Here is a 13,753-nt window from a genome sequence, read left to right on the forward strand (position 1 = left end):
GAGCCTTACATGTTATCTGTAATCCCAGGGCCGACAGGTGCAGGTAATCTGTGCCAAAGCTTCGTGTTTTGTTGACCATGTCATTCAAAGCAGACAGATACTGGATGCCTGTGGAATGACAGCAGAAGCATAGGCAACTGTTGAAGTGAAACATTCAGTCATTGTACAGTGGTATCAGTCTGGATGAATGTAGAATGCTTCTCAGGGCTTGGGCGATACCTTCCCGGCTACAAGACCGAAGAGCTATTGCATGTCCCTGTACATGTAGTCCAGGAAGTTACATCTCAGGGCAGTCACACTAACATGGAGAATGACAGTCAAATTGTACCTGGTGAGGTGTGGCATGGGTGCATAGGTTATGTTGCTGATCCTGTTACCCGACAGCCAGATGTATGTGACTATTGCCATGTGTAGCCTGCTGAGTGGGACATCAGTGTGACCGCCTACAGAGTTACCTATGACTGGTGTGTTGGGTATGTTATAACACCCTATTGGCTGTAGTTGATGGGCACACATGAGTCTGTGGGCTATAAGTAATTGGTGTTGTGTTTGGTGATGGGGGCTGCCTCTGTTGCCTACACAGAGAGTATAGAGAGGTTCTGCAAATGGCGTATTCATACTATGTGTGGCCTGTGGTGGTGGAGATCTAGTGAGACTATGTGATGAATGGGGTGTGTTGCAAATGTTTAACGTCCCCACATGAATGTCAGGTTCAGTCTGGGTTGGTGAGAGCATTAACCCCAGCTTGGCTACATATGTGCATCTCCCACAGGCTGTAGTGCCGTATGTTGGGAGGTGAGCATTGACTGTATACATGAGACAATTGCTCTATTGCCTCATGTTTGCCATGTTCATCATATAGACAGGCAATAACACTGGTAAGTGACACTTGGACATGCCTGTATATTCAACCATGCCTCACAAGATATGTGAGGTACGTGTGTACAACAGCTGTTGTACTGTAAGCAAGCTGGAAAAGTAAGGACATACAGTGTACTTGTAAGAAATTAGTTGGAATGGGTGCTATAGTAATTGGTAGCTCATAAAGTGCTTACATGTTTTGAACAAGTGCTGAGCATGAATATGCAATACAGATAGGGTGTTGGATAATATAAACCCACTGCACCTCACAAGTGGAGACGCCAGTCATAATTGAAGGCACTGCACTATTACCCTGCTGAGTATGGTCTGCAAGTTTATGAACCTTTATCAACGTAGATGTTAGCAGTACAGATGTGGATGACAGTATGGATAATTTCACACTGCATAGCATACCTGTGACAGGTCATAGGACATCATCACCCATACTGTGTTCCAGTTACACTGAGTATACTAGATGTATCTTCGTATGCCACAGGAGTGTTCTACCAGTGGCCTGCTGACAAAAGCAACACTACAAAAGGTGTCTGAGTGACATGTGCATATCACACCAGTGGCAGCTACAGTAAAACATGGTTAATGTTTTGTACTCCCCCCCCCATTGTAGCCCATACCACACAGACAAATGGGAGGCATCTGCATATGTAGGATGTGAATGGCCATGACCTCAGAGCAATAGCTGTCTCAGTGTTGTGGACAACATACAGAATGGGCTTTGTGGGTGAGGTGCGTGACATATGTGCACAATCTGACAGCTACTAATAGCATTGTCACTGCTAGGTGAATAACCCTGTACCCATTAACTACCACCTAGGCAGCAGTCAACATTACGGACACTGTGTGTAAGGGATGGTGCTGTGCAGTTCACCTCCCTGAGCTGGTGACGTACGTCTCCAGGCCTATTAGGTAGTCATACCAGGCACCCATGTCATGACAGGGTGCCATCCATGAGCATGGAGATCATTGGACAAGCATACTCAGCCCTCGGGTGACCAATATTGGATTACATATCACCTTTAAGGGGTATTGGCCATGCGTATATGGGTGATACCAGCCTTCACAATCCTCATCTACACTATGCAGCATGCTGGCTACCTTGCATAAAGACATGTGCTACACTGTGATGTTGGACATGCTACACGTACAAATCCTGATCTGAAAGACATATGTCATGGACAGCCACCGTCCTACTACAAGGATCGCCACAAGTTGGACAGATCCCTGTGCCATACATGTTACATACTCCTGCCATACCATGCAACCCTGTCCATCAAAGCTGCACATGTCATCTCTGTTATACATGGTGCGATGACTGCATGGTAGATGTATCATTAACTGTCTGGAACAGTAATGTGGCACTGATGCACCTGGCGGTGGCAAAATGGCTGTCAGATACAGCTAGAAAACCTTGCCTGTACATGCTATAGTTGATAACCATCCCTGTGAATAATGTCCGGCTGGCCATTGTCCCATGTGTATCACATGTGCAACACAGGCGAGACATGGCAGGATGTTGAACTGCTGTACAGTGCCATGTGCATGTATATGGCAAAACACATGCATGTAAAGGTTTCCATGCACATGTCTGCATTGTCTCTGCTCAGGACCGTTAAGGCAGTGTATGTGTTGATATGTGACATATACACAGCATCAAGGTCAACAGCATTACTGTGGACACATCCAGGCATGTGCTGATAGGTAAGAACACCAGTACAGGCAAACAGACTCACATCAAGACAGCATTCACATGAGTATGAGCAATGTAATGAGGTGACACACATATATGGTGATGATATCCAATGCACAATGGATGTTACATGTGTGTGACACAAACATGTCAGTCATGTCAGTGTCATGACGATTTGCAAAGATAACTGTTCATATGTACTAGTTTAATACAAATGTATGTGCAGCTGTATCTCTGTACATCTCTGTGATACTGTGACCTGTCTCCATCATTATGTCTTCCAGATAATGCCTCGTTCACGCCTGCCAGCATATAGCCACCTGGAGGATGATGCCCTCATACCGTACCTCCATGATAATTATGAGGTGTTGTTCAGCCATGTGCCACAGCATGCCCAGCAGTGTGAAGAACTGTAGTAGGAACTTCGCAGGAGGGTTAATGATGTGGGTGGCCATAACCGCACCTACCAGCAGGTGCACAGACACTGCATGGACCTGATATGACATGCGAAACAGTGTGCCAATGCAGTCGCCAGGGAACAAGGTGGAACAGGTGGTGGGCCACCAACCCAGCCCCCACTCACACCTACCGAGGAGCTACTGGCCAGCCTGGGGACACCCTCAGAACAACATCCACAAACACTAGCTGCCATTGTGGAGGTGGGTGTCTCCCAATCACCGAGACTGGAGTTGCCTGGTACGTCACTACTGCACATATGACTATTATATCCCATTTAGTTGCATGTGTCACTGTACAATATGTAATGAAAAATCATATGCAAGGTATGTTTACACACATGCCACATACTATAGTATGCTACCCTGTGTATGCACACATGTGCATACTATATGCTATTGTAAAGGCAAATATGTAAACATGCACAGTGCACCCTGTAGCTTTCATACAGTCATGGATAATGTCCAAACTGCTGTGTCACCTCTATACAGATACCTCTGGCATGCTGCACAGACATCAGTCCATTGCAGGTGAGACAGTTATCAGTATCAGGCATGTTAATGCATAGATCTATTTGCCATGTGGCCAGTTAACACATGTACACATAATGTATGGTCCAGTCATGATATACAGGTCGCATCTGTCATCACTCACACTGGCTACCCATGTGCAATATATATAAACTAAATGAAACATCAACATGAAACCACAGTATCTGTCATTGCTAGATGTGTGGACAGCTGTGCATACAATGGTGGAGGTGTTGTTCAATGTAGGCATATGTACTATACATTGGAACAACACATGTGTGGTATGCAAACAGTACCACACAGTAAGCTGGGATATGGGCAGCCCACAGGATTCACCATTGTGTAATATGCCCCTGCAATGGGTGCACACATTGTGATGTGCCATCTGACATGTCCCAGACATGTAGTGTTCCGGCTGCAATATTGTCTCACTATCCCATAATACGTACCCCACATACCAAGCATACAACCCTTTGTCTGCATAACCCTGTGGACAGTGACGTATCTGACATCTATGTGTGTATGTTATATGGGACAACACAGACATGTGAGATAGACGGCCATCACAAACATTTGGCCAACACATGTTCACTCATGGCCATGGAGGATGGCCAGAGACATGTAGCAACTCACAGTAGATGTGATGTGTATACACCCTGTTGCACATTGTCCACACATGGTCCAACTATAGCCTTTGTTTAATGGTTATATAGCTGACATCCTAAAAGCCTGTGCACAGCTTGTGGAGGTGTCACTTAATTCGACCATATAAGATGTATTGAACATCATGACTGTGTCATAGCATGCCAGTAGTCACCTGTACAGCTTCCACAGACATAGACACCACATCAGGCCACAGATACTGTACATTTCCCTTGCTGCTGTTAGACATCACTGTCAGACATGCCCCTCATGTGTGTGGTACATAAATGTCATGTGAAACATGGTATATTGACAAGTCTTCCATGTGTGGACATGGTTGCCAGGCAGCTAAGACATTTTAGTAGGTGCGCAGGGTTGTCATCCGTAGGTCTTCCAGTGACCTGTCACATGACACAGCATGGTTTAGTGTGTATACACCTCAGCGACGTGGCTCACAATCCACAGTAGTTATGTAATGTGTATGCACGCAGTCATGGCTATGCACTGTGTGTGTTTTCCACACTGTATAGCAATATAGACGCCTCATGATGCCATGCAATGGTACAGTGTCTGTACCTCACACTGTATAGCAATGTAGACGTCTCATGCTAGCCTTCAATGCTCATGCACATCTGCTAAAAGTGCATTCTATCTGTAGGGCATGTAGACAACACTGCAATGTGATACCCATTACACCGCTGTACATGTGTCAGAACACCATTGTGTCAGACATGCATGCATGTCAATGCACACGTCAGCAGATTACATGTCATACTACATGTTAATGCCAAGGTCACATCAGCCATGTGTACTGTTAACCTGTGCTGGTACACATGGTGTATCACAGGGATGCATGCTTACTACCATGATTGTGTGAACTGCATGGCTTCTGATATGACACCTGCTTGCTGTTGTGTGCAACCCAGGGATGTATGCTAACTACCACTATTAATGTCTGAGTTGCATGCCATCTGCTGTATCACATGCATGCTGCATGTCGTCTGTCAAATCACATGCATGGTCTGTCTGTGTGTCTGTGTGTGTCTTTGTGTGTCTCTGTCTGTCTGTGTGTCTATTGTAATGTAGAGTCTTTCTTTGCATTCACAGGTGATGGTGCGTTACCCTCCTGCAGTCCATCTGATGTTAGTGTCCCCACAGACTCTAGCAGTGATGAATATATGCATGAGGTACAGGCAGGGTTGTCAGGGGCTGAATCTGTGCCAATGGTTGCCATCCCAGCTATGTCCCCCTCTTCCCCGCACACAGTTCTTATGCCAACACATACCCCATCACCAGTGGCCATAGAGGAAGGACAGCCAGCGTGTGTTAGCTTGGAACAGGAACGTGTGGTGGCTACAGCAGGTGTGTCCTCACACCATGGTGTCAGTGTAATGACTGCAGATGTGTCAAACAGGCATGTGGCTGGTGCTGCTCGTAGGAGGACCTCTGGCAGACATGCACCTGCAGGACAGAGCGCAGCAGCTGGTGTCACCAGATGCATGTTTCAGACTGTAATGGCAGCACAGGCATGTGCTGAATGGCAGAACAGAGAAGGCCAGAGGCTTCAGAGGGCTGCTATCCATTCTTTAAATGACAACATCCAGGCATTTGCAAATGCTCAACAGCAGATTGCTGATGTTCTGGACAGGCGATTGGGTGACATGGTTGGAATCCTTGACCGTGGCATGGCAATCTGCGAGCATGAGCTGTCTGTGCTTGAACATCTGGTAAGAGTGAGGCGTAGGCCACGTGGAAGTAGGCCAGCTGCACCACCTGGTGCAGGTCAACATGAATGAGCTACCTCACATGCCCGCTCCCACAGTGCCGGTAGCAGTAGCAGTGCAGCTGGTGCTGCGCTGTCCACACCAGGACACAGCAGGCCACATGGACGTGGCCCTGGATGTTCTCAGTGGGGACACAGTTCCAGTGGACATGTGTCATCGGACAGTAGCCAATCTGCACCTCTGCCTGATAGTGCCCGTGCAACCCCTGGCAGGTACAGGTCACATGGCCATGGCCAGACACAGTGAGCTGTACATCCTGGTCTGTACAATCTGGAGCTGTCAATAATATCCCTGTGTACGCCGGACACATGACAGAACTGTGTGCACACATACACGCACACAGCAGTAACATCTGCAGGGCACTTCAACACCCACATGCATAACAACCACACATGTTCAATCAGATCACCGGCCCTAACCCACACACATGATGTCATCCACTGGTGCAGCTTATGCCCCTGGTAAACATTATCACCCTGTGCATATGATAATGCCTGTGCCGCATCCCTGTCATCCACGCCATCGATGCAGGGACATGCTCTTATGGTCTGATGCAAAGGGTGAACAGAATAGTGAGATAAGTGTATATTACATTTGTTGTGTACTGTTGACACGCACAAGACATACCATGTAGTACAGGTTTAGAATACATTGTTATATGTTTACAGTATGTGTCTTGGTAACAACAGTAACAGCATGTCTGTAATTATGCCTTGCTTCCCTCCTTAAGGTCTAATTCCATGTGTCATTATGTTGCAGTGTTTGCAGCTAGAGTGCATTGTTGTATGTTCACAGTATGTGTCTTGGTAACAACAGTAACAACATGTTGGTAATGATGCCCTGCTTCCCTCCTTAAGGTCTAATTGCATGTGCCAATAGGTAGCAGTGTTTGCAGTTTCCCATGTGTAAATGTGGATTACTCACAGGCATGTATGGCAATACCAGCATGGTATACATAGCCTCAACCTCACTGTTAGAAAGGCTACCATTCCACAGATGTCCACACATCTACTGATCCAGAAGCATGTGAGCTGTTTAATAGGCTACAGTGGCAAGAGATGTGACATCCATACCGGGTCACATCACAGGTATATTGAAATGGTGCGGGGGGTTTACACAGCGGTCTGGCTGATGTCAACGTTAGAGGCCAGTTGATAGCATGAGGCATCACTGTGTAGCAGTAATACACTGTCACATTACAGGATGAGAACATGCACAGACATACACAGACACACACAGTAACATGCCCACACTCATGGGGACAATGACACTATAACGAACACTCGATAGTGTTAAGGTGAGGACCCCTGCCTATGTGGTAATCACCTTCACAGTACGGTGCACCCACATAACGTGACACAGAGAATGATCATGTACAGGTAGCCAGTAAGGCTGAGACCGATGGCATCGACAGGGTAGTAGACTGCATCACCATGAGGGGTTAGGGATCCTGTCTGTTCTGTATGGTAGCATACACCCTCACTCCATGCACCAGACAGCCATACATACATACACACACACACTGTGGAGTCCACAAATGTCATTCACATACAGATAGCTGACATGTGTGTGATACACACACCACCCCTGCCTATGTCTTGCTTTCTACACTGCAGTATGTACAGATCTCTACAACAGTGTACAGGGGTGTGTAACAATTGGGATGTATTCCCCAGCATACGTGGCATATATGGTCACACAAGCAAACACACATGGCAGTGCTGTGAATCATACACCTGCTATATGATGACACGTCTGACAGATATGCAGCAGTATTGGCCGCATTAGGTGTACCAACGCTACCTTTGGTAATTGTGCTGCTATATGCACACGGGAGGACGTAAGTGTTACAGGTGTCAAGTGATTTACAGACAGTAACACCCTGACCGCTGTGTAGGTTGTATGTATTCACCGCCAAGTAACAGTAACATAGCGTACTGTTTGCACATGTCATGGTAGGACAGCTTGTGACACACCTGTGAGCTGTCTTCAGCAAACATCCATCTGCAAAGGTGGACCACCACATTATGTACACACATCCATCCATGCCTGATGTACATCCAACCGTACTGTCAGTATTTCACCATATACAGGTGTCAATGATGGGGCTGCATTGCAACTGCATGTTGTAGTTAGACACAGATGAACGGCATATATCAGCTACTGCACACGCATGGTAGCTGGATGCACACCACTACATGTACATGTGTGTTGGTCCTACATTCCTGTCATGTAGCCAGGTTTGTATGCACTGCAATTGGTGGACATCTGTGATGACATACATGACACATTGACTGCTCTATGATATAATGATTGTCATGGGTAACTAGTACAGAGGGAATGTTACCTCAGTCAACATTGCTACCTTATGTACTGTAAGCATTCAACAGCCATGGACCTACCTTCCATGTGCATGCATGTGATTGCTGTAGCCACTTGTCTGCACAGAGAACAGCAAAAGCTATGCTATGTACATATGTGTTTTGTGTGTGTGTGGGGGGGGGGGGGCATGTACATATCAATGACAATTACATGTATGTTATATCCAAACATGAGTGTTTTTTGGTTTACAGCAACAATCATCTGTTACAGCTGTGTAAGACCCAGGGCCCCTATTATGTGTACAGCCAACCTGGTTATTAACAGTGGTATCATTGCATTGCATAACACATGATGGAACCCTGCCAGTACATGTGTAGTCTGCTCAGTTGCTGTAGACCTATGTACAGTCCACTGGTCATGAGTAACATGGTGTTGTAGTAATGTATGGATGTGTGTTGCTGGTCCAAGGACATGGTGATGTCTGAGGGCTACATAGTAGAATGCAGCATTTACCACTGTGATCTGCACCTGAGACATCTGTGATGACTCTTGAGTGTGTACTGGTCAGTACATGTGTGTGGCCTTCATGTACGTGGGAACACTAACACCTGGAGTGGTCCGTCAAGGTCTTATGGCCCACATGTCTGTATCTGAGGTATACGGTGGAAGTGCTATTGTGCACAACTGTGCCATATGCCAGGTGTTCCTCACTGCAGAGATGTCCGTATTCCCCATTGTTGGATCTGGATTATCAGCTGTGATTATGAACGCTACACATCGTCCGTATTCCCCATTGTTGGATCTGGATTGTCAGCTGTGATTACGAACACTACACATCGTCCGTATTCCCCATTGTTGGATCTGGATTGTCAGCTGTGATTACGAATGCTACACATCTAGCACTGATGACCAGTGTCAGATATATGTAGTGCAGCGTTCATGATAACAATGTTCACTATGGACACACTGTGTCCTTCCGTGTTTAGAATCCATGTGCATACAAGACAGCCCTTCACTACTACTAAGTGTGTCAGCATGCCCAGTACGCCGTTGTATAGATGGACACACAGTACATTCTAAATGGACGTGTGCTACTAAGTGTGTGAGCATGCCCAGTGACACCTTGTGTTGGTTATGTGCCTCTGTGTATGGGCATGACCATTGAAATCCTGTATAGCGATAGTGGTCATCCAGGCAACAGATGTCCATACCCCACGTCAGGATGGATTCCTACATTGAACACACTGGTTGACTGTCTTGAAGGGTGTACTGTCTGTGGCGCATCTTGTATCTATGTAGTGTTGTAATAGTGCTCCGTAGATAGGCAGTTGTCCAGCTCACACCACTGCCATGTGTTTGTCTCCGTCTAATTTGGGACAGTATTATGCTTTTAGACTGCTCACTCTCCATACATTCCCTAATGGCGTCTTTGCCTTTGCGGATGATGTCATCCACCTAAAAGTATGCCTCTGGGAGTGCTGTGTTCCAGTAATCTCGGTAGCATGCTCTGTAACTGCAAAATGCTGTAGTGTGATAAGGTCGGTAGGTGTATGTTCGACTCCCAACCCTGCTAAGTGTGTGTGTGTCTGTGTGTTTCCAGCTGCCTGGTGACAGAGTGATGCTTTCAGACTGCTCACTCTTCATGCATTCCCTATCAGCGTCTTTGCCTTTGCTGATGATGTCATCCACCTAGAAGTATGCCTCTGGGAGTCCTGTGTTCCAGTAATCTCGGTGGCGCGTTCTGTAACTGCGAAATTCTGTAGTGTGATAAGGTACTTAGGTGTATGTTCGACTCCCAGCCCTGCCTAGTGTGTGTCTGTGTGTTTCCAGCTGCCTGGGGACAGAATAATGCTTTTAGACTGCTCACTCTCCATACATTCCCTATCGGCATCTTTGCCTTTGCTGATGATGTCATCCACCTAGAAGTATGCCTCTGGGAGTGCTGTTTTCCACTAATCTCGTTAGTGCATTCTGTAACTGCGAAATGCTGTAGTGTGATAAGGTAGCTAGGTGTATGTTCGACTCCCAGCCCTGCCAAGTGTGTGTGTGACTGTGTGTTTCCAACTGCTTGGGGACACAGTAATGCTTTTAGACTGCTCACTCTCCATACATTCCCTATTGGCATCTTTGCCTTTGCTGATGATGTCATCCACCTAGAAGTATGCCTCTGGGAGTACTGTGTTCCAGTAATCTCAGTAGCACATTCTGTAACTGCGAAATGCTGTAGTGTGATAAGGTAGGTAGGTGTATGTTCGACTCCCAGCCCTGCCAAGTGTGTGTGTCTGTGTGTTTCCAGCTGTCTGGGGACAGAGTAATGCTTTTAGACTGCTCACTCTCCATACATTCCCTATTGGTGTCTTTGCCTTTGCTGATAATGTCATCCACCTAGAAGTATGCCTCTGGGAGTGCTGTATTCAGTAATCTCGGTAGCACATTCTGTAACTGTGAAATACTGTAGTGTGCTAAGATAGTTAGGTATATGTTCGACTCCCAGCCCTGCCAAGTGTGTGTGTCTGTGTGTTTCCAGCTGCCTGGGGACAGAGTAAGGCTTTTAGACTGCTCACTCTCCATACATTCCCTATTTGTATCTTTGCCTTTGCTGATGATTTCATCCACCTAGAAGTATGCCTCTGGGAGTGCTATGTTCTAGTAATCTCAGTTGCGTGTTCTGTAACTACGAAATGCTGTAGTGTGATAAGATAGTTAGGTGTATGTTCAACTCCCAGCCCTGCCAAGTGTGTGTGTGTGTGTGTGTGTGTGTGTGTGTGTGTGTGTGTCTGTGTGTTTCCAGCTGCATGGGGACAGAGTAATGCTTTTAGACTGCTCACTCTCCATACATTCCCTATCGGCTTCTTTGCCTTTGCTGATGATGTCATCCACCTAGAAGTATGCCTCTGGGAATGCTGTATTCCAGTAATCTCGGTAGCGCATTCTGTAACTGTGAAATGCTGTAGTGTAATAAGGTAGTTAGGTGTATGTTTAACTCTCAGCCATGTCAAGTGTGTGTGTGTGCTTCCAGCTGCCTGGGAACAGAATGATGTTTTTAGACAGCTCACTCTCAGTACACTCCCTATCAGCATCTTTGCCTTTGCTGATGATGTCACCCATCCAGAAGTATGCCTCTGGGAGTGCTGTGATGCTGAAACTCGGTAGCGAGTTCTGTTACTGCGTAATGCTATAGTGTGATAGACTAGACAGGTAAGTGCTCAATTTCAAGGCATGGCAGGTGTGTGTGTGTTTGGCAGTTATGCTCTATATGTTTGTAACTGTGGTTGGCTAGCTGCAGGATGTGTTCAATGTGTTTTGTTGCTGACCTATATAGTGTCCACAGCCCGCATATTCTGCCAAGACACTGGGTTATCAACACATACATTCGCCAATAGGTCTGGTGAGTAAATGTCAGCAGCCCTACTCTTACCCTTAATACAGTCTGACCCATGTGACGTAACATAACACACATGCCTTGATAGTAACAACACTACATGATGCAGGTGGCACATGTAGTTTGCTTTTCATACCTGTCTAATGCTTTGCTGTTATGTGGTCTGCTGTTGTGATATAAATGCAATGTCTTATATGTGTGTATGTATTATTGATATATATATATATATATATATATATATATATATATATATATATATATATATATATATATACCTATGTATATATGTATACATATAATATATATGATATATGTAGATATAGAGAGATAGGCATAGATATAAACATATATGTCTGGGGACATCAGCACTATTGAATGTTTGTGCTGGATGATCTGTACGTGATAACCTCGAATCTATGTATATCTGCCATGGCGTAGAGGTAATGCACATTGCCTGTTGAGTACTGGGTCCCGGGTTGTAGTCGTGTAGACACCAGTTATTTTGTTGCTGGGAAGACCATGGGACATTGAATATGGTGATAGTAAGGCACCGGTTACCAGTTGTGTATGGATCTGAGCGACACTAAGCAGTGGTTATTAATTTGGAGGTTTGGTATGGGTCATATAACTATTCATTAGAAGACTATACTATGCAGATGAGGTTGACAATAGTGTATGTCATTTATCCTCAGGGTGTGATGCAGATCCCTGGAGTGTATGTATATAGTTAGCAGGGCTCGAATGTAGTTGACAGCATGGGAAGGGGGTCAGGCATACTGTATGTACATTGCAGAACTGTGCCTCGGGAGTGCTCCTGCCTTAGCACACCTAAGCTAGGGGTGTGTCTATACCTGCCTGGTGACATTGGGAGGGACAAAAGCAGTAGTGGGGTAGTCAGGGTGTACAGGCTGCACAAACAGGTGATGATCAGCACAATCAGCAGATGACATGGCCAGCCCGCACCTGAACAGTACTGTAATGTGAGCAAGCAGCATACACACAGGTTTCTTACGCACTATACACCACCGGTGTATACCTGCGGGGACATTTCACAACAAAGTCCAACCAAATGAGAAGGGCTGCAGCAGGAAACATAGACCAACATGTGCAGGAGGCTGAGGGCAGTGAGGATGTGTACGCTGCCGAACAACCCTTACTGTGGTGACATAAGACTTTATAGACCCAGGGTGACTTAACAGGGGCTACATGAGCTGGGGATGGTGGAGCACTATGTGGTGGACAGAGACCTTCTACAGCGGCTTGCTGACCTGTGCCTGCCACACCTGACACATCAAACAGGCCGAGGGAAACCCATCATAGTGGATACCATGGTATGTGTTGGCCTAGGTATACTAGCCACAGGTACCTCACACAGCACAAATGGGGATATCATGGGGATCTCACAGGCATCTGCATCCACAGTATTGCAACAGTTCACAGATGCCATGTCAACACATGCTAGTGAGCATGTACATGTCCTCAACACACGTGATTAGTAGACCAGCAATATGCATCTCTCCAACCACATGAATGACTATCCTGGGCTACTGGCTGCTATAGCCTGCACACATGTACACATCAAAGCACCACCCGATGAGCGGGGTAGGGCCTACATTCACTGCAGGGGCATACCCTCCAACAGCTAGGCCATATGCGATGCCCATGGCATTAGACTGAATGTGTGTGCTATCTGCCCTGGAAGCTATGATGATTCTGATATATGGCTTCTGACACAGCTTACCACACCTTTTCCAATATGGACATCACCTACAGTCTCCTAGTGGGGGATGCTGGGTAACCACTGGTGTCGTGGCTGATGACACCCATCAGCAATGCACACACACCTGAACACTCACACCATAATGAGGTGGCTGCACAGGCAAGACATATAATTGAGCATGTGTTTGGGATGCTCAGGTCACGGTTCTGGTATCCGGACACATCCGGTGGAGCCCTGCAGTATTCACTAGCTACATGCACACAAGTTGTTATGGTATTTGCTATGCTAAACAATCTGATCCTGCTGTAACAGTTGCAGCAGGAACAGCATGGGGCAGAGCCACACGGCCCA

The sequence above is a fragment of the Protopterus annectens genome, chromosome 3.part0 (genome assembly GCF_019279795.1).
Source record: "Protopterus annectens isolate FY-2018-M chromosome 3.part0, PAN1.0, whole genome shotgun sequence".
Classification (NCBI taxonomy): Eukaryota; Metazoa; Chordata; order Ceratodontiformes; family Protopteridae; genus Protopterus; species Protopterus annectens.